At 37.2% G+C, this 23,932-nt stretch overlaps 1 protein-coding gene across 1 annotated transcript in view; it reads right to left on the minus strand.

Annotated features, from left to right (window-relative positions):
- The window catches only part of CNTNAP2 (contactin associated protein 2), a gene marked incomplete at both ends in the record, with an annotated part of 1,153,104 nt that overhangs the window by 805,542 nt on the left and 323,630 nt on the right, over window positions 1-23,932 (minus strand). The window lies entirely within an intron of this gene.

Consider the following 23,932-nt stretch of genomic DNA (forward strand, 5'->3'; position numbering starts at 1 on the left):
TTAGGCCAGTAGCTTCACAGGACACATATTTGGTGGATACATTTTACCTTATTCCCAAGGCCTGAAAGTGACTAACATTTAATAATTAAAGATAGAATCTTTTTTTTTTAAATTATTATTTGCTAGAGACTAAAAGAAATAGCAAACCTCTAAGATAAGAACAGATCATTATTTGCATAAATTTGTATATCTGAAGCTGAATGCAACATTTTTCATTGTGCTAGACTTGCAAGTTGGAAAGATGAGAATATTTGATTAATGGTTGTAAGTATTTATAGGACTCCTGTTGCTGACACAGGGCAGGGCAACCTGCAGAGCAAACAAACTCCTTTTCAATCAGGTTTTCAAGAAGGAGACAATCTGGGAATTCAATGTAACTGTCATGTAATATCATCTCAAGAACTCTGTTCTAACTCATGATAGCTAAAGCCAGAAGTATCAGTAAAAACAAGTGATCTCTGTTTTTGAGGTGCCATCCAGTTTTCAATTCCATAAAACTTAATGAGCCCAAACTCTAGCTGCTTGTTCTACATTTACTGGAGGCAATAAAAAAAAATAAAAAAAGGAAAAAAAAGTCTATGTTAGGTTTTTTTTTTTTCATTATTGTGAGATACAGAGATTTGGAGTCTTGCAGGTTGTCTCTAAAAGGGAATGAAATTCCAATGCAAGGAAAGCCAATGCCAGCCTTTATTAATCCTTAGTATGAACACAAGAAGCAATGTCAAAAAATTTCACAGCCAGATGCTGAATTAAGCAGTCTTAAGTGTGGTTAAGTGTTCTGGTTTGTGCACTTGATCAGGAAAACAAATATCCAAATTTTATAATAGCTCAGATTGTATTCAGAAGGAGGAAATATTTTAATTTATTCTTAATTGCTTCCTCTCTCACAAATTGGTAAATGACACATTCTGCTTAAAGTAGAATTTCACAATGCAAATTACCATATGTGCTATTTCCTACTTAATACATGTTGCTTGATTTTTAAGGAAGTAAAGTAGTTTAAGGAAGAAAAGTAGTTTAAAGAAGAAAAAAGGTCTTACACACATGAACGGTAATTATCATTTGGTTTGAAGGGGACATAAGGGCGAAAAAGATGACAAGTTATCACTGTATTGTGGTGCCTGGGTTTTGTTTTAACAGGAAGGTGTCCAATCAAAAAGACACAACATCCACTGATATTTCACAGAATATCTGGTCACATCATAATGTTAAATAAAACATCAAGATAAACAGAACAGTCATAGAAGGCCGAAATATTTTCTTTCACAGAGTGTTCTGTACTTAGCTTAGTTTAGACTTCATGGTCATATTTGCTCTGTTGAAGCACTACTACTGTGAGAAAAGGCTTCTCTCATAGGCTTCAAGAACATCACAAGAGATGTACCAGAGGAAGGTCCCGTAAATATGTGCCTAAATAAATTCTGCATCTTTCCCCACCAAAGAAAAAATATGTTCGTAGTCTCCTGTACAAAACAGACTATGACAACATTTCTGAAGAGTTACTTAACTGAAAAATCATTACTGAATAGACTGTGAGATACAACTCAAAGGACATTGACTGCCAGTGTTGATCAGTGTTGCTGATTCAGACCTTAATGATACTGTCACACTAGAAGAGACTGAAGCAATAGGATGGAAGGATGGTTCTGCACTACTTCTGCATTCAGTCTTCACATTGCCTCAGGCAAAATTCACCTGCTTTTGGAAGGAACTAAGCATCCTCAAACAAATCAGTTTTGCCATTCACAGTAAAACAGCTTATGCCTCACATGCTTGCCTGTTGCATTACGGACATGAAACAAAGAACACTTCTGTTCAAAACAGACGAAAACGTCAAGTAAGAAACCCATTTCTGAACTTAATGGAGATCAAAACCAATTTTAAAAGGACTTAATCAAACAAAGGGTTAGTATACCATCATGCACCTGAATTTTGCTATGAAGACTAGTAATAACAAGTCCGGGTAACTTCACGTGCTCCAACAGATGACTTTTTTTTTCTTTTTAAATTTTAATTTTAAACAACAGCAAATGTCATTACAACGGTTCTTTTTCACATTTCCCTTTTGTCTCATTGGACACTCTTGATTTTGAAGCACCCATTAAAGAGAATAGTAATATTACTACACATTTAATGTGTCAACCAAGGAAGGCAGGACAGTTAAATTAGCATATCTGAAAAAAAAGGTGACATAATTATAGCCTAATCCCTCCAATTTTAATCAGATATCTGAATACTAAGTTCCACACATTTCAGTTTACTACATTTGTCTGGATCATGAATTCCCATTATGAAGTGAAGGATATATATTCCCATATAAATGAAGGATGCCTGGTCTAAATACATATGAAACTCCATGGGACTTTCTAATTGTACCAGCTGCAGTTGCCCAGGTGTTGGCAGAGGGGCTGCTGGCTCTTAGGCCATCAAAGCACTGACAGAATGCTGCCTGGCAGTGAGGGGTGAGAGGGAAACTGTGAGAAACAGCCCTGAGAGCCCAGAGGGGAGAGTGGGAAGAGGAAGAGGGCCTCCTGATTCCTCCCTACCCCCACAGAGATTCCCCTGGAGAGCCCCTGCCAGAGCAGATGGATGTCTCCTAAGGGAGCCATGGCCTGAGAAGAGTCCACCCTGGGGACGGGAAATGGCATGAGAAGGCAGGAGTGGCAGAGAGGAGCTGGTATGGACTGACTGCAGCCCCCCCAATCCCCAGATGCCACTCCAAGGGGAGACAGAGGAGTCAGGAATGAAACAGTGAAGCTATGCCTGGGAAAAAAGAAGTTGAGGTCAGGGAAAAGGTGTTTTAGATGGTTTTGCATTTGTTTTGCAGAAACTAACTCTATTTTAATAGGCAAAAAATTAAATCAATTTTCCCTGAGTCAAATCTATTTTACCTAGGAGGTAACTGGCAGAGCGATCTCCCTGTCTTCATCTTGACCCATGAGCTTCTCCACCCTGACAATTGTAAAATTAATTCTATGCAGTCAACTTTCTTCTTCAAGTCTTAACTCCCTGTCTTCAGTATATATTCACACACAGAATTAAGCTGTGAAGGTCTTGCTTTTGTCTACCCTTTACACAGTCTTTCGGGGTCCCACTGCACTGAACCATGGGATTCAGACAGCATTCTTCATTCATAAAAGTAATGAGAAGATACCACAGGAACTTAATTATATTTGTCCTCGGAGAAAGCACAGAACTTTGACAAGGCTTAGCTTATCTCAGTTTCCCTCTAAGGAGCACAGAGAAACTAACTGAATAGCTCTATGGCAGGAGAGGGAAGATGCCACATGAAGCCAGGAAAATCTTTTACTTGCCTACTCTGTACAGCAGTTCTTCAAATTTGAGCTGGAATCCCACACCATTTGTTGAAAACAGTGGCTGAATTGGAAGATTCACTATTCACTTCTACGACGACCTACTTGTAATGTGAACTTTTAATAGCGAATACAACTATCCTGAATTCACACATTATTCTCCATTTAAAGCAATCTACTTGCAATAAGGCACTCTCATATTTGAAAGTTTTCACCAAACCCCAAATAAGCTACACAAAGTACTGAAGACACTGTGCCTTGTCCTTTTACATATGAGTAGATCAGTTCATTATTTCTTATCCAGAATTAATCTGGGTAAAGATTACCAAAAAACTTGGTGCAATAAGTAAAAACATTCAATCCTTTCATTTAACTGTGAATGAAGGAAATCCAGTCAGAATCCATAAAATCTACTATAATAAAATTTCTAAGATCATACACCATGTAAAAAGCACCCTTCAAGCTTGTTTTTTATGTCACTTATAAATTCATAAATGACTAATGAAGCTATGCCCAATCAAGTATGTATAATTAAGTTATTTAGTTCCAGAAAAATGAAGCCAAAAGGTATTGAAAACAAATAGGAAATAATCAGTATAAATGAAACTCAAGTAAAATAAAAAGTTGGAATAAAAAATTAAACTGATTTATGTTGTGAAACTCTAATTTTCCTCAATAAATTCTCCTTAAATTTAACAAACAGGATTTATATTTATTAATAGATTTCTGAATATAAAACAAAAAAAACCAAAACCCAAAACCCCAACCAAAAACTCCAGATCTAAAATGCCCTAGATACATCTCACTTCTATTAATTTTATTATCAGGATTAATTTCATTAAGGCAACCTTAATTTCATTTATAAAGTTAACTTTTATGTTCAATGCAGTTTGCCAGGATAGTAGGCTGAGTATGTAAAGAATTCATTTTCTCTTATAAATGAATGAACAAGATTGGAGGAAGATAAAATGAGTGACTAATTGATTGCAGTTAACCAAAAAGTTCCATTTTGCTCCCTTATGAAGAATGATGGAATATCATTTTATTGAACTCCATTATCCTAATGAGAAAATATTCTATGGAGTATCTTAGCCAAAAGGCTGGAGAAGATATTTTAATGACTTACTGCTACTGCTTAATAGGGAGATTTCATTACTACTGAAACTGCATCTGTTTGATTAATGAGCCTTTTCCAGCATCCATGCATCTTATTTGAGTTTGGTTGACAATACACACTGGAAGCACGTGTGCATACACAGAGGTGCTATTCATTCTGTATATGTGTACAAGGGAAACATTATTGAGAAGAAAATTAGGAGGACCACACACAGGACAGCATACTTCTGATTTTCATGATTATAAGCAAAAGTTTGCAATTTCTCCCTCCATTTCTGTCCTTGTGCAGAAAATCAAGTTTGCAATAAGCATTTAAGTAAAACTAGCAGTCAATTTTATGGCCCATCTCATGGGCACTTTAGGATGGCTTGCAATCAAATAGGAAAAAAATCAACACAGAAAATACTTAAACACAAGAACACTGATGTTGTGTCATTATAGATGTGATATTCACACATAATATCTACTTAAGAAAACGACTGCAGTTATTCTCAAGTTGGTTTGAGAACATTGAAAGAATGTAAAAGTTTTGTATACCTTATGCCAAAATTCCTGAGAAGAATTTAAATTTAGGCTGATTGTGTGATTCTTGATACTCTGGAAATCATAAATGAAGACCTAATAATTAACCCTCATTCCTAGAATTCTCACATGTACAACTACAAAAAACACATTTAAAATATCAGGATAATAGTACAAGAATAACATTCAGGATTGATAGAACCTTCCACAGGCAAGAAGTTAAAGAAAAATGCTGCTAAATAACTAATGAACAAAATTGGTATGTTATCTCAAGTAGAAGAAGATATTATGCTCATATCTGAATAGCTAATATAAAGGTATTTTGCATTATTTACATAATGGAAGAATATATTGCCCCACTATTCCATTATTCTGGACTCAAATCTAAGTTCATTAAGAGAGTTATCTGCTGCAAATGTCAAACCATTCTTGAAACAATCTGGTTGTAGGAAATTTACCACTCCAGCTGCTAATTAAAGGTATTTTAAAGAAAAAGACCTCTTATTTTCAACTAAAATTATTGATTTAAAATATATTTATATGTTGAACTTTACATTATTCTTAACTGTGCATTGCCATGCTATCACAAGAATGTGCCTTGTCATACCTGGTTTGATATTTCTAATATGATGTGGAAAGAGTTGTCAATAAGTGAGTAACTGTGAGCCAGCTCTTTCTGAGACACATTTCCTGAATTCTTGTTATTTCTCAACTAATATCTAGTCATCAACATGAATAGTTGGGATGGGGGGTTTTTAGTTTTTTGGGGTTTTTTCTTTAAATCTGATAATGGTAAAATAGAGGTGTTCAAATCACTTAGATAAGAAACATACAATACTTCACTATAGAAAGAACACCCAGAAAAGGCTAACCTATGTGCCTGTTAGGAAAACTAACATTTTGGGATGAAGAGGCATTTAGCATTCGATATTTAAGAAAGAAAAACCTTACTTTTGAGCAATATGCAGGTTATTAGGCATGAAACACAATTTCCAGATCACTGGTTTCAACCTATGAAGCCTATTCTCCAATTTTGTACCTCAGAAGCATTGGCAATACTAGTATGACACCTTGGAAGCTAATTTTAACCCAAGAAGGAATGCCAAGAATATGACATCCACCTCTTCCAGAGGCACAAGAACAGCAGAAGGACGTAACAAATACACTGCATTCAGGTCATCTCTCTTCAAACTTTGTTCCCAGCTTCAACTGGTGTTAGAAATCTGGGGAAGGAGTGGGAGGGGTGGGGAAAGTGTTGGGTAACCACATTTCAAAGCCCCAGTATCATTTTTTGCAGTCTCCATATAAAATAAGAAATATTTTTGGTGGAATTCTCTGTATCTGATGCAATAGGAGACTTCACTGTTCCTTGCAGGTATCTGTGTGCACTTGTGTTTATGGGGAATGGTAAGCCTGAAGCCACTATTCATAAACTAATTTCTATATATATAAAGGTATAAAAAGATTCCTATTATTATTATCCATGGGTTGTTTTGTTTGTTTGTTTGTTTGTTTTTTTAAATTATAGCACTGGCTGCACACTGTTTTACCTGAAAAAAATTAGAGCTCCCAAGCTCTACAAGTTTCAACAGAAGTAAATCAGTCTCCACTAATCAATTTCCTTCTGTGTCCAAATGTGATAGAATATTGACTGAGACACTGATTTTGTGCAGCATTTCACATAGAAATTTCAAGTAACAATAAAACAGTATGAGAGGCAGCCTAACTTTTATGCTTTCATTTTATCAAGAGAAAATGCTTAGTCTCGACAGGTGCCTCACAAAACCCACCACCTGCTCAGAGACTGTATAAGGAAAATACTTGGAGATATTTCTCTGTTGTAGAACTGCCAGGTTGACTGCTGTCAGCTTCCAGACTAAGTTTATGAATGGATATGCTGCATGTTTGGAAAACTGCCATTTCTGCAGCATACTGAAAGACAGATATGAAAAGCATCAAATTCTGACTGGGATACCAAAGCATCATCATTGACTACAGGGGAAGACAGCAGATTATCTGGAGAAGTGTAATGAGAGCAGATTTGAGCGTAGTGCCAATATTAAAGTTTTCAGTTGTGATTACGTAGCAGTTAGCTCACTACCCTTCTGCTTTTCAGTTCTTATCAGTCTTTACAATAGTTTGTTATATTTGCTTGTGGATAAAAGGAAAATGACTTCTCCATAAGGGAAAATGGAATGCATTGGCAAACAGGAAACACATCAAAGATAACAGAGCTAATAAGCTCAGAATAATATGAGCTGGACAGTCCTAACCTCTCTGTTTAGAGGTACTAATTCATAATTCATATTTACTGGGTATTGTGAAATCAACATTGTTTCAATACTATGAAGATGTGGTTTCATCACAGCTAGTACCCTTGCAAGCAGTGCAAAAGAACACTAAGTAAGTTATCAGCAGAAAAATTACTATGTATAAGGGTTGGGTTACATTGATAAAGATAAAACTACCAAGATATAACTATCCTAGGCAGTGGCATTTCTGAAAGTATCCGTTGGTACCATTTGTGAGACAGAACAAAACTAAACAAAAAGCCCCAAACAATCTAGGCATGAAAAATCACATTCTCTTTGAACAGGACATAGAGAAGGGGCCAATAGGGCATACTTGCAAGTGATATTTTTCCCTCATAATCATGACAGAATTAATCCCCGAGGCTGTTTTATGTGCCTCAGATGACATAAAGGACTCTGCAGACCGCTGTTTGAGCTTCACCATGATGGCTTTCTCAACAAGTGTGAACTAAAAATCACAGGAAACTAAAAAAAAAAAAAAAAAAAAGTAATTTGAAAGATAGGGAGAAATACCGATATGGATAAAGCATCATTTACTAGAACTTTGCCAACGAGAATTAGAAAAGTAACATCATGGATAGAAGGTAGGACAAGACTGCAGAAGAGAGAAAAAAACCACTCTACCAAGAACTACCAAATACAAGATCTTGTTCTGCTGTCTGAAAGCCAGAGCCAGGCTCCGCACTGCCTCCCCCTACCCCCACCCCCATTAATTAGCTTCAATAAATCAAAAACTAAATTTCAAAAAGCCATTATACACTGATAATATACCCGTGCTATGTACTCATGATTCATTACAAGCATCTGTAAGAACTAGTTTTAATCCTTCTTGCCCTTGACAGCACGCATGCATACGGATAAAAGCTCCCTCTAGTGACACCGCTTGTCAAACCAAGAAGGATCAAACATGGTTTCATGGAAATGTCAGCAGAGCTCGGCTTTCATAGATGCTAAATAAGCATTCGGTATTTTGTAGCAACTAATTCACATGATCAAAAATCTGTGAATCATTATTATTTTAAGACTGTTAATAATTTCAAAAATATTAATTTCTCTATGTTCTGTTGTTGCCCATGATGATGTAGTATTACTGAACACATTTCTAAGAATCTTTGACATGGAAACTGAACAACATTTGATTTTCCCCTTATTTGTATTGGACTTGTCAAGGAAAAAATCCATTGGCAAGTCACATCACGTAATAGTGAAAACTGACAGCTAGTAAGAAAGAAATGATGCAGAAAGAAGTATGTTAGAAGTATTTGAGAAAGCATGAGCAATATGAGTATAGACTTGGGTTTTTTCATTATCTCTGCACTGACATCTAGTTAATAAAACCACTGGTGTTCATGGTCTACAAAGATAAAATGTGAAAAGTGTAGGAAAAGAATAAAACGGTGCACAAGTGATTAAGTATGGGATGGAAAACCAATGCAAAGAGTTAGTTATTGTTTACTTAAATACATATGAAACATAAAATGGGAATAGTGTTTGTTCTAAACTCAGTCCTGGAAAGCTGGACAGAAAAGTTTAGAATTCAGCCAGAAGTGGTTAAAATAGTCACCAGAACTGTGTCAGATGGTAGTAGAAGTTTTGGGGAAAGAAAGGGGTGGGTGGAATAAAAATAAAAGTAAAAATAAAAATAATAATAATAATAATATCATCACTGAGATATGAAGGCAAGCTAGAATGAAAAGTGAAGACAACAAAAATTATTAAGAAACAACAGGATGTAAGGACATTTTACTTAAACTCACACTGGATATGAATCAACAAAATAGAAAACCTCAGTGGAAATAAGTTACAGTCATAAAAGAAAATGACTTAATAAATGTAGTTTGATAGGTTCATAAATCTCTGAGCTCCGTGAGAGTCAATAATTTTATTTATTTATTTAAGAGAAATAAATATTTGTTTTGATTTGATGGAATCAATATGGGGATTTCAGAAAGTGAGAGGCCACTGGGACTACTACTAGTGAGAGCTAAGACTTATCCAAAGAAAAAGGTAAGCTCAAGAGGGCCAACCTGCCAACACTTGAGTAACTTTAATAACATTTTAAGAAGCAAGTCATATCAAGAAAAACAAAAAAAAACCTTGGACAATGCAACAATTTTAATGAAAGGCAGAGCTCTGCCAATCCAGTCAGAAATAAAAGGATGGCTGCAAACAGAAACAGAGAAAAAGGAACTAGAAATCCCATAAAACAGAGAAGAATCTAAATCAAAACACTTTAAAGTCAGCATGTTCTACTTTGCCTTTACACTCTCTGAAAGAAATGCCCCCACCTATTCTCCTTACCAAACAGAGAAACACTGTATTAAAAGCTCAGTCACCTTTAATAGACAATGGATGTTAGAGTATAAAACCCCTACAACATCCCTCCCCCTCTTTTCATTGAATAATGTGAGAGGATTGGGTTGGTTTGTTTCCTAATATGTCTTTTGGTTTCTAAGTAGCAATGGAAAAATCTTTGTTCTTCCTGGATCTTTCCATTCTAATACATTTATTAATTATCTGTTTTGCTGTTGTTCACTTCCCAATTAATTTGGATTAATTTATCTCTATTTTAGGAAAGAAAGAAAATCATAACCTGCAAAAATCAAAATCCTTAATTGGGTTAGAAGTCCCCAACTAGCTGCTTAATGAAAGAGCTATTTGTAACTTGTTATACAGAATTCAACACCGCCCCCACCCCCCCGCCCCCCCCCCCCAAATTTAGGGTCTTTTGGAGAAGAATTTTTAAACACAACTTTCATTATTTCTGTACCTAGTATGACTATTTGCAACAAGCAGACACTTTAAGTGTCAGATACCATAAGTTTTATATGATGGTGTACAACACTGCTTATAACTACACACCAAGTAAGCAAGAGACACACGTCAGAGCATTCATGATTTATGGTATTATAACAGAGATCGCTCCAAAGCAGAGCACTTGAGTATTCTTGACTCATCAAGGCTATACAGTGGCATTGTCTTTATAGTGGTGCACCTCCACATCTTCTCAAATCATAAACATGTCTAAATACAAGGCACCTAAAAATGGCCTGTCCTTGCGTAGACTATCAATTCCCAACACATGTAGTCATCAATAACCAGTTTTGGCCAAACAAACAAAGCCCCACTTACTTTCCAAATTGCAGAAAGATACCCACGCCACAGAAATAGACCACAGATAAACCCATTATTTCTGGCCTCATTGGATTAATTTCTGTTAGTAACTGACTGCAGCTTTCTGTGACGCTACTTCTCATATATGCAAATACTAAACCAGAACTAAGAGGAACACACTGTATAAGTCTTATCAGCAAGAAATTTCATTGTTGTACGGGCAGAGAAATTTTTTGTCACTGACTTAAGCTATTTATGAATAGAATTCAGACATAAAGTCAAAAGTGGACAAATTACATGCTGGTTTGTCTGAGGAAGCTAAATACCATATGTTTCAAAATTTAAGTAATACTGAAAAGGGAAGAAAAAAAGGTGGACTGAAGGGTTACATTAATAACAGGGTTTGTGTTAGCAAAATGAGATATTTTCATGAGACCTGAAGAGATTTTATGCATAAATAGTTGCAAAGGCAAGCATGGAAAAGACCTTTGGGATAAAAGCCCTCAGGGTTCTTAACTGATGTCCCAGCCCAGTACCTACATTTATCGTCAGCCAAGGTGTGGAGCCTACCATTTGCAACGAACAAAATTCAAACACTTTAATTAAAAATCAGAACTCACCATGCAAAACACTCAATTCCATTTCATTCACCTTGAGCTATCTATGTTGGTGATAATACACAGTATTTTAATCACTGCAGCCACAGAAGAATGAACTAATTCCACTCTTGTACTGTAAACAAGTCATCAAATAAGGGGAAGAAACAAGGCTGAACTGGAACACACTATGAACAAAGCAGTTTAAAAAGCAAAAGAGATTAAAATTTAGTGTGATTTTAAGTATAATTCTAATCCAAAGGACATTAAAAAATGTATCGTCTTATTAATGGATAGTACTTTCTGTGCACTCTGATAACTTCTACTAGCACTACAATCCAGATCATTAGAGCATGACCAGGGCGAACATTTAATTTATGCAGTATGCAGTAGGAACATTAACCAGAACCCAGATTTAATAAGATCCTTATGAACTAGAGTTTAAGCACATAAATATTCCCTCAAAAAGGCAGTGGGATACTTAACATGCTAAAACCAAAGCAGGGATCTTGAAAATTTTATCAAGTTAAACACTTGCTTCTGATTTCAGCATCTTTTTTTCTTAGTGGGATATATGAGGCAAAAAGTCATCCAGCTGGATGTTCAAAACTCTGGCAATCAAAAATGCCTTTTCCGGTTTCACACAACTGTGTACAATTTAGCACAGAAGAAAAAAAACCCCACATAGTTCACTTTAATCCCATTGCACCATTTCTGCCACTAATGTTCAGAGCATAGTTACATTTATTGAAGGTGGAGAGGAATTAAACATGTGGCCTAATTTCAGTTGTAGTCCAAAATAAGATATTCTCTAGAAACATTGCATTTTCTTGTTACAAAAAGTTGCAAAAGCACTAGAGCTTCGTTTGAACTTTGAATTAACATGTCAGAACTCTTTAGTAGTTTATTTAAATTAAAACTATGTTCTGATTTGGCACACCATTACCTTTTAAAATGTGTTGCCTGTTGATAACAAACCTGCATTTATAAGTCTGTTTTGATCCAAAATCCCAGTCCCTACTAAATGATCATGCATGTTATTTATACATAAGCAACATCACAGTCCCCAGTGAAGCAGAGCTATGGGTGGTGTGAGACACAGCAGCTGCTCAGCAGAGCACGGCACCGCTACACAAGTGGAAGGAAGGAGGAATATTGAGTTTATTTACTTTGACTTATAAAAAGCTAAGGGAAAAAACAAAAAAAAGCCTATCAGACATATTCGGTGTTTGCAAAAATCTACATAAGGATAGAGCATTTTATTATCACCACATAAGACATGGAAACGAACAACCAAACAACTATAAAAAATTAAAAAAAAACCCCAACCAAACAAAAAAACCACACAGAAAAACCTCTAAACTTCCTAAAATACAGATTTGCTTCAGACATTTCAACTGGTTAGTAGCTTTCCTTCTTCCCAAAGATCAGAGGAAGCAACTAAATACACAATGCCCTGAAGCTAGGTATATAATCAAAGGGTGTCATATAAAGTGTAGTAGCAGTCCTTTCTCTCTCTTCTGTCATTCAGAGGAGTGACTTCAAGCACCTTTGCAACTTAGTAACTCCTGTGCAGTGGGATGGAAAACAGCTCTCAGGTAGAGGGATCTGTGGTTGCAGCCATGTCTTATGAACTGGGATGTTATACAACAGAAAACAAGTCAGCGAGTGAAACCCGCGACGTCTTGGTGTCTCATGCTTTAGGAAGCAACGTGCTGTATCACACTATAAGGAATATGACTTTATAAATAACGTGCTTTCAATCACAGTTTCAGTCAGAGCTGTCATCTGCATTTTTCACAGAAAAGAAGCCAGTTCCCCAGCTAAAAGGAATTTCTAATGCAATATTTTGTGGAAGGTTTTTTAAAAAATTATATAGTACTAAAAAATCATGTAATTTTTTCTCCTTTACCCTTCCTGATCATATCAGAGAAAGCCATTCTATTTTATTCAACACTGATCTTTATGCTGCTTTATGACTGCAATGTCATCCAGTGCCATATCAAGCAATGGCACTAACAGCCCTCAATTATGACTAATTTTTTCATTCTTCCCCTATTAAAATAAAGAGGGGTGGGGGTGGGAGAAGAACCCCAGAACAAAACCCAACAGAACAGGAACAGCATAAGATTGTGTTTTTTCTTGGTAAGATTTTGATATTGCTTGAGAAATAAACCTAAATGAACCTGGCAAAAAAGAATCTGACAGCAAAAGGGAGACCTTTGATTTTAATGCCATAGTTCACTGATTAGCAGTGCATAATCAATGACAGGATAGATGCCACTGTGGGAAACTCTGTCATGGTATGCCACCTCTAATGAGAGGACTGCTTCTTTCAGTAACACTATATTATTGACTTGGACTATAGTTTAAGAAAGATCAAATCAGCTCAATTAGGATGCTCATTTGTATTCAGGCTGTGCCATCCAGAGTTCAGTTACCAGCTCTTTGTTCCTGAAGATAACAAAATGTTTGTGCATAATGTGTCTTTTCATCCTTTAAATTGTAAAGGTCATTGGATGGGAAGGTATTGCTTTTCTGACTGCTATTCTTCTACAGCCATTTCATTTTAATCTCGGTACACCTATCATAAGCTATTGACATAGGAAAGAGAGGTAAGAGCAGTTGCTATTTTTATTTCCAACCCTCCCACTACTTGTATCCAAAGTCACATCAACAGACACATCCTTCCTTATCTGAAATAAATATGGACTTATTTACAGACTTGGTAGAAATTTTCTACCTGTAAAGTCATTTCCTCTGTGAGAAGTGAATTAATAGGCCTTTAAATTCAGCAGGAATAATTTTCTTTCATTCTGTTTTGCCTGATCATAAAGGCCAATGAATATTTATGCCTATTTTGTATACAAATATATTCCTTCACATACACATAGTAAAACCCACATAACCAAGTATTTGGTAGGGTCCAATGAAAATCACCAATAAAAAAACATTAGCTACATTTTTCAGAAGAGTATTCATATATTGTTCATTGAGGTGTGCAAAATATTTGGGAGAAGACTGTTGGTTCACAGACTGACCTAAGACTAGCAGCATTTTGTTTTAACTCAACCTAAACCATTTTTTAAAATGTTTGTCCAACTTATCTTTATTACAGAAGTAAAATGTTCCGCTCACTCCAAAATAAGCTGCTGTGTATCACAGGGCAACAAAACTGACACTCACAAGCACACGTTATTTGCACAACTGTGCTGGATGAAGGCATCTCATTCTCCAGGAAGGAGATGTAAGTGTGAGTTCAAATATTCTTGCTACCCATTTCAGAGCCAGAATCAAAACTTAAGAAAATTATATTAACCTCTTTGCATTAGTCTTCCCACCAAGCCAAGCCATGGAGCCTCTCAATGGTACTTCGTGTGAGCCAAACTCAAATTCCCTCTGCTCTCCCAGGGTGGGAATGCTTACATAAATCCAGTCACATGACTGCTCGCCCCTGTTGGTTGTGAAATGGGTATACAGAAAAAGATGATCCAGCTTACAATGTCCTACTTGACAATGGTTTTGTAGCCCTTGTAGCCCTGGAAGCTACTTAGAGCAGGCCAAGCAAAGCTTGCTGGTGGTATTTCTCTGGTTTCAGTAGCACCATTTTAGTCTGGCATCAGCCCATGTAATTAGTCGAAGCAGCAAAGCCACCTGGAAATATAATATCCAACAGTGTGTTCTCCAAGTAGCATTGCTACATGCATACAAGTAGGATGTTTCCAGAGTGAATTAAAAGCAATGGGAGAACACTTCTTCCACTGTGCTATTCTTTTCAGTCTTTGAAATACCTTCTTGAAGCAAAAGTTGCTAGACATGGTGTGCTGCTATTTATCGTCAAAGGCCTTGTCATCTAAGTAGTAAGTAAAAAAGTTTATTTAAAATCACTTAGTAGTCCCAAATTGTTGGATGTTATAGTGAAATTAGAAATAAGAAAAATAAGGATTTGTTTATAATATGAGCACTGTCTAAAAGGACACATGCATATGCTAATCTTTGGGAAAGAGCCATCCCTTTAAACAGAAGGCTAGCACTGCATTTTACAATCAAGTCAATTTTTACTGACACTTTGAATTTAGGTCTATGGTTATTCTGAGCAACCACCTGAGACAGTCCCTGTTACGAAATCATCATCTATTATGTAACAAGGTTTGCACCATGAAAGCATGTTATATAGCAAAGACCATAACCACATCATGAGACAAATTATGAAAAGTTCAGCTGTGTCTGCAATAAAGCAAGACCTGATGTCCATTCTGCTACTTCCAGTGAATTCAGAAAGTATAGTATGCATAACAGAATCTAAACCAAAGATTGAGAGATATTAGGTAGGACAGAAACATTTGAAACCACCACTTATGTTTTAATAAATATTATTCTTATTTATGATTTTATATTACCTCACAAATGGCATCACCCACCACTGCCACTAAAGGAATTGTGTAATGTCCAGTCTGTCACTTTTGATGCAAATACAACTGAATTTCACTGCAGCCATTTACACTTCCTTGGCTGCCTCAGGAGAAAACCAGAATTTAATTTTTCAACTTTTTAGTTGTTTTACCAGTTGTTATTTGAGAAAGCTAATGAAATCCTTAATAAATAAAATCTAATACTGGACAAAGGATCTGATATCCATGCCTAACATTTCATCTACTTGCAGCAAATTGGTTTTGGATACAGCAGACCTTTGAAAAAGCATCCAATTTTTGTGTTTGACTTACTCAAAGTTCTTTCAGTAGTTTGTTACACTGACAAGTCATAGCCATTAAAATAAGTGTCCATCCTTCTCACTTGAATTAAACTTTGCAGCTTCAGACACTATTTGTCTTGCACCCCAAGTTACAATACTACATGATACACATGCTTGCTCAGATTACAATATCAGAGGAAGCTTTTAGCTTCATCCACTGGGAGCTCAAGTTGACTTGACTATATGGTACAATATGAAGTATCTTTCCACAACCACTGCCTTTTCCATAATCCTGCAACCTACGGTAACATCACTGTGTTCGAATAGACATCATGGTTCATTTGGCTACAGAAACCTATTTTTTCCCCCAAAGAAAAGGCACAATTTAGTATTACACAGGTACTTTTTCTTCATTTGCAAGTTTTACCAACAGTGATTATAAAATTGCCTGTTTTCTGCAGCAGTTTGGAAGATCACCAACAAGACCTACTGCCTTTTCTGTGAAATCCCATTCAAAATATCCCTGTTCACCTCTTATTTCCACATAATTCAGTGATTGCTCTCTCCTGGAAAGCATACATTACCACCATTAATTATTTATCTCTTAAAGCACAGAATAAATATTTAATTAATGACTTAAAATGCTTTATATACTGCAGTTACATAAAGAATAGCATGCTTCCATTTTTTCATTCCTAGTTAGACCACCCTAAGCTTTTTGAGACAAATACTCATTCTCAGAGCTTGACACAATGAAGATGCTACTCTAGCAGAATGACACTGTTGAAAAAATGTCCTTTTGGAATGGAGTGAAGAGAAAGACACAGCAAAAAGAGGAGAAATATGATGAAGACTAAAAGACCTATCATTTTTTGGTAAATGTAGTATTTTGTTCCCTGATAAACTGGATTTTTTCCCTGCTAGTAAAGGAAAAACCATCTTGTAATAGTTTAACCCCAGCTGGCAGCTAACCACCATGCATCCACTCATTTACTCCTCCCCTGCAGGATGGGGGACAGAGTCAGAAAAGTGAAAGAGATAAAACTTGTGGGTTGAGATGAAGACAGTTTAGTAGGTAAAGAAAAGCCACACACACAAGCAGAACAAAACAAGGAATTTATTCACCATTTCCCATTGGTAGGCAAGTGTTCAGCCATCTCCAGGAAGGCAGGACTTCAGCCTAACAGGAACAAAAAATAAAATCTAACTGGGATGTATGGACAGGAGGTTTATGGTCTCTTCTCCCCTCAGGACCAGCAGGGCCTCAATGATACTGCTGTATTGCACTGTGGGCATCACACTGCAAAGAACAGGTTGACCATCAGGAGGACAGTTCCAGACAGAACCCTGAAAGTGATGTGAGATGCAGAAAACATGGCCTGTGCAGGGTGACTGAATGAGAGAGGCTTGCTCACCTCTAAAGAGAACAGGAATTTAAAGACAGTTAGGGACTGCAGTCAAGAGAAAGGGAATATATCTTATCTTATGTCCATGTACTGTAAGTAGTACTAGTTTCAGTTATGGTAAGGAAAATTCAGGAGAGATCTGGAAAAAAACCCCCATTTAGTGATCCATTCCACTAGGGCAGACAGCTTGGGAGGCTCTGGGGGATCTACCACATGGGATTTTCAACAATGCCCTAAGAAACAGCTGTCTATGGATAAGGAGGTTGGCCATGATACCCCTGCCTTATGACTAATTCTGATCTCTGGCATCTGTACAAATGATAACAAAACCCAATCAATGCTTCATAAAAATAAAACCAAAAAATAATAAGATAATAAATAGATTGATATAACCATATATCTTTATTTAAACTTGTTCTGTTTCTAAGCAAAATAGTTGAAGAAATCCAAGTGTGTAACACTTTCTTTTAAGCAGACCTAAAAGAACAGGATACAGTCTGCAGAAGAGCATGGACAGCACTGACATAAGCACCTGGAACTTCATGGTACAGTGGAGTAACTTGCTATTAGAATCACATTTCAAGGGGAGCCATGTCACACTTGCCACTAATTTTGTCTCTTGCTGACAGTTTCGGTGGAAATGTGCTGGTCCGAGTGACCTGGTTTCTCCATCTTGAGAAGATGGAGAATGGGATGTGCCACTGTGAAAACATTGGCCTTGGCAGGTTTAGAGCAACTAACTTGTGCCTTTCTCTAGTTCATTCCCAATTTAATAGGAAAAGAGGCTTCAGAACATTTTTAGCACACAAGGTCTCTACTAAAATAGAGCAGGGGTCTCAGACCACTGGCAGTCTCTGAAACTGCCAGCAATTTTAGTAGCAGTGCGTGTGTGTAAATAAACCAGGCAGGAGATTAACAGAACTGTTCCTGAACTCAATTCTGGCACTCAAAATGAGCTAACAATAACTGAACTTTGCAACAATAATAAAAGGTTTTTTTTAAAAGCCAGAACAGGAGATCTAAATGCAAAAAAGGAGGTAGACATGGAGACTGTAACACCAGCATTGCTCTCCCATCACTCCACCTCCCAAATTCCCCTTTAAAATCCTGTGTCCATAGCTGGACATAATTTATGGCTAGCTAAAGTGGCTTTTTCTCTGATCAGCACTCACAAACTGCAGCGAGAAATCCAGCTCAGCTCTTCCCTTTATGTTAAATTGTCAGGAAAAAACAATAATAGAGTTACATTTCTTCCTTGAATCAGCACCTTTGCTTCAGTTTCGATTAAAGTATCCAAATAACATAAATACTGAAAAGCAACATGAAAAAAGAAGCAGCAAAGTAATAACTGCTTCAACATAAACTCTGTTGTGTATACAAAACTCACCTGAAAAATATGACACTCAAATTTGCCATATATCTCCAAAATGGTAATTTCTAGAAAAAAAAAATCAAATACTAGAAGGCAAGATGTTTCTGTTTGCACGTACAAGAGCAGCCTGTCACTAACAGATTAATGAATAAGCTTTCTGTTTTCCATACCAGAGGTTGGTTCTTCTTTGAATAATATTAATAATATGGAGAAAAGTAAGTGAAAAAAGAGATTCCCTTCTTATCAAGGGGTAAGAGAAAATGAAACACATTTGAAGAGGCAATATAATAAATACTATTGTCTTCCACAGTATACACACTGTCACAGAAAGGAACTTTCTAAGCAAGGAATTCACAAAGAAGTAAAACAAAAGGGAAATAAATTTCTATGCAGAAAGGTTGTACTATTTATTTAATTATACTCAGATTGTAGAGTCCCTTGATGACAAATGTTAGCAGGTAATTTGCTATCAAATTATAAAATAAACACAAAAAGGAGAAATATACTTTGAAGACATTTATTCCCTGCAAAGTAGGAACAATGAGGCAACTCAGTGATAACTAAAGGCTTGATATTCTCTTTCTCTAGTGTCAAAATCTCACCTGGATTCAATATCAGTGGCAACAAGATACTCATGTATTTTCTGTTAGAACTTCACACAGAGCATTAGTGATTCCAAGAAGTTCCTAAATGTCAAGATTTCTTACAGTGGGTTTTACAATCAGATAGGTGGTGTGTAGAAAAAGGACAATCGTCTTGAAACAATTTTTCCCCCAAAGAGTTTGCCAAAAAAAGATCTCTGAAGATGTTTAGCATTTTAATTTGGGAAACAGCAACTAGATTTTTCATTATGTAACTACATTCTTTTTAAAATAAGCAAAGAATCACAAGATTATAAATGTTCAAGGATGTACACAGTGACAAAGCAATGCCTGCTTACATACATGTGTGCTTACTATGAAAAGGATCTAGAAAGTCGTGGTGAATTTTGATAGACTAGTAAATATTACCAAAATTAAGTTAAAGAAGAATCATAGAATCATAGAATGGCATGGGTTGGAAGGGACACCAAGGATCATAGAGCTCCAACCCCCCTGCCACAGGCAGGGACACCAACCTCAGGCCTGGATCTACACAAGGACGTCTAGGGCCCCATCCAACCTGGCCTTGAACACCTCCAGGCATGAGGCATCCACCACCTCTCTGGGCAGCCTGTTCCAGCACCTCACCACTCTCTCTTTAAAGAACTTCCCCCTAATATCTAATCTAAACCTTCCTTCCTTTAGCTTTAATCCATTCCCCCTTGTCCTGCCATTATCTACCCCTTTTAAAAAGTTGATTCCCCTCCTGTTCATATGCTCCCCTCAGGTACTGGAAGGCTGTAATGAGGTCCCCCTGCAGCCTTCTCTTCTCCAGGCGGAACAAGCCCAGCTCCCTCAGCCGCTCTTTGTAGGGGAGGTGCTCCAGCCCTCTAATCATCTTTGTGGCCTCCTCTGGACCCTCTCCAACAGTTCCACATCTTTCTTGTATTGGGGGCCCCAGATCTGGACACAGTACTCCAGATGGGGCCTCACGAGGGCAGAGTAGAGAGGGACAATCACCTCCCTCTCCCTGCTGGCCACTCCTCTCCTGATGGAGCCCAGGATACTATTGATTGGCCTTGCGAGCTGCAAGAGCACACTGCTGGCTCATGTTAAGTTTCTCGTCCACCATGACACCCAGGTCCTTCTCAGCAGGGCTACTCTCAAGGAGCTCTTCTCCCAGTCTGTATCTATGTCTGGGATTCTTCTGGCTCAAGTGCAACACCTTACACGTCGCAGTGTTGAACCTCATTAGGTTCCCCCAAGCCCATCTTTCCAGCCTGTCAAGATCCCTCTGGATGGCTTCCTTTCCTTCTGTTGTGTCAACCACACCACTCAGCTTGGTGTCACCTGCAAACTTGCTGAGAGTGCATTCAATTCCATCATCAATGTCATTGATAAAGATGTTAAAGAGCACCAGTCCCAAGACAGACCCCCAGGGGACACCGCTTGTCACTGGCCTCCACCTGGACATAGACCCATTGACCACCACCCTTTGTCTACGTTCTGTCAACCAGTTTCTTATCCACTGGATGGTCCATGCATCAAATCCACTTCTCTCCAATTCACAGATAAGGATGTGGTGGGGCACTGTGTCAAAGGCCTTGCACAAGTCCAAGTAGATGACATCGGTCGCCTTCCCTTTAAGTACCGATGCTATCACTTTATCAAAGAAGGTCACCAGATTGGTGAGGCACGACCTTCCCTTGGTGAAGCTGTGCTGGCTGTCCCGGATCACATGTGTGGGTGTGCATAAGATATCCTTTCCTATGAAATTCTATTGACCCTGTTAAACTTAATTTTACAAAATTCAGGGAAGAAGTGCTTTTGACTTGAAGCTTAAATATTCAAAACCATTTTCTGAAGAAAAAAATGCTGCTGACAAACTCCTCAAAATGACAAAGGGGTGTACAAGGCATACTACAGCACTTCTAGTTGACTCTACTGAGCAAGGAACACAGGAAAAGTAATGGTAGCAAGAACATGAAATACATTTTGCAAGCCAAAATGCAATGTTATCAACAGTAAGATGATTTACCAGGTGACTGCCATTCCTATGCATCTTACTCCAGTTTTCCTACATAGGGTTTTAGGCCAAGAAACCAATCCCAAGTATCGACACTAGCAAGCTGAGGGTTGTGAGAGTTTCCAGGTATGAACTAATGTGCAAAGCATTTCTTAGCACATGGCAGTTTTATTTTCCTTTAAACTATCAGCATATATTAAGAATTAGCATTATATGGAATAGCAAAGCTAAGGACAACACATGGATACTGGGGCAAAAGAATCTTAAATATGTGCTCTTTCAAGAGGATTACCACTACATTGAGAAACTTGTGGGTTCCAATTCTTGCTGATGCAGTTATTAAATAAAAATAATGGAAAAAAGACAACCATTTGTCAAGGTGTGTAATACTACATTTAAATGGGCTGCAAGACCAGGGTAAAGCTGCTTTCTCTGTACACATCTATTATTTTCCTAAAATGAATTCGTATGGTAGAATGATGCCAAGACAATACCAGAGCATAGCATGAAACTGCCCTAAGTCCCAGTGTTAAGTCCCCCACATTGGATGAGATTATTCTGCCGAGTTCATGTTCGTCACGGTTACTGTTTACATTGAAGAGCTTTAGATAACTTTAATTAAATACTGTAACATAGAAAGATATTAGTGCCATGATGCATTCATATTAACCAAGGAATTAACTCTGCCCTGGTACCATGTGGTATTAGCTGTTTTTGCTGCCATAACTGCTGTTCAGTATTTAATATTCTGCACATATGTTTCTATTGTAAGCACCATGTGAATCACTAAATGAAAACAAAGATTTCTGCCAAATTTATCCTGTTATAACAGTGGAATAGCAGTCCATCCTGCAGCCCACACTTCACGGCTAGTTTGACACACAAAGGCCATCACAAGCCTGATAGATCACATAATTTTAATAAGAAAAGGTTACAAAGTAAATTAAATGTCAGAGAGGTAAGGCTATTGATTGAAATTTAGTACAAATGATAGACTGCTAGTTAGTAACTACAGCTGCCTGTGAAGAGGCAATACTGCCTTTCCATGTAGATGCACTCTTTTCATTCTCAATTACTTTACTTTTATGCTATGTATGACACAAGCTTAGTTTTCTCCCACTTGTCCCCAGGACTTACTGCTTTAGGTCAGGCCTTAACACCTATAGTCCTCACAGTGTTCAGGCTGTTTCAGTGTCTGGAACTAGTATCTGAGATTACTAATAATTAAAAAATAAATCCAATCACCCTGTTCAAGTCATAATTTATCTTTTAAAGTGGGATGGATGCAATTTAAGTGCAAGAATTTTTTTTTCATAGCTAAACATGTGCCTATAGAAAAGCCAAACAACCTTCCCCGCCACACTCCAAAATAGTCACACCAGCCTGCACTGTATGTTTATTAGTAGAGTACACTATCAGAAATTTTAAAAAGTACACTATTCTAAAACGTTGAATTGGCTTTAAAATACAGTCATTTAAAAAAAAATCTCAAAATACTAAGTTTTAGATTTCATTTAACATGCAGACAGTTTCTCCATAAAATAGTATCTATTACAATGTTTACAACCTATGTTTCTATGAAGTTTTTCATAAATTCTAAGATTACATAGCTATTAAACACAACTTTCCATTCAGCATCATTCTCTAGTCTGGCATTGCAGGCAGGTAAGTTATCCAGTGTTTATAAAAAGAAACTATACCAACATGTTTTTTTAAAAAAAATATTTTTCTAGGTCTGATGAAAAAGAAAACCAGGCAGAGTTCTAATAAATGCACTCCAGAATCAGTCCTGACATGGCCAGAGGACAGACTTGGGAACAGGAGCCGCAGGGCAGATGGTGAAGTATAGACACTCAGTGGTATGTAGGGCACATAGCTATCCTGCCAGGAGTTACACAATATGGGACACCATATGAACAGTGATATAGCAAGAAAGAAGCAAGTGTTTGCCTCTGGTCCTGTAAATCTAAGTAGAATTTGTATCTCAGTATCGGATTATGTCACACATTTCTTAGTACTGCTGGCACTGATTTGATGTCATTGCTGGCCATAAGTGTTAAATGATAAATCTCTCAGTTCTTAGGAACTGAAGATGTAGTTTACATTCAGGTTTTTCTTTACCCCCACAAGAGAAAAAAAAAAAGGTAAGTTTTAGTCTGACAAAAACAAAAAAAAGTCTTAAAAAAAATCAAGAGCAATGCTAACCTGACAGACTAGCAGCACCAGGCACCTGTCCCAGAATTAACTTTGCCACTCCACAGTGATATGGAACTGCAAACACTTCACATTCATGAGGAGGAGACACTCCTCCTCTAGAACAACTCCCATATGTACCTGCTGTCACATCAGTACCATGACAGTGACAAGGAGCCGTATCTTTGAAAGGAAAATCTTTAGGAAACCCTGAGTGACTTAAGCCGAATACCACTAAATACTAACACTGTATCATTTGGCATTACATACTTTGATAGAAACAATTGATTATTTGTAAAATCTCCTTTGTAATTAGGTGTTAGACGGATTTTTACTCCTGCCAAGTGTTATGAGCCCCTGTTCTTCTGCAAATGCATCACTACAGAGGGTAATGTAGAGACAGACCTCAGGTATGATAACTACAACTTGATTTTTGTCTTAAAAAAAATCAGTCCTCAAGCTGAGGGAAACAATTGCCATAAATCAAAGCTACTGATGCATGTATAATCCAAATAGCCTCTTTGTATTACCAGCTGTCAAGCATGGCCCAATGGGCAACTACTGTACCTGCCTTCCTATGCGTCTTCCATTTAAAAAGGCTTCATTTAACCTGATAGATTGTGTTACATTTTCTAAGGGTTAATTTAAAAAGTATACTTCCCTTGTTAACATCTTTTCCAAGTAATT

This window comes from Gallinula chloropus, assembly GCF_964237585.1.
Source record: "Gallinula chloropus genome assembly, chromosome: 2".
Classification (NCBI taxonomy): Eukaryota; Metazoa; Chordata; class Aves; order Gruiformes; family Rallidae; genus Gallinula; species Gallinula chloropus.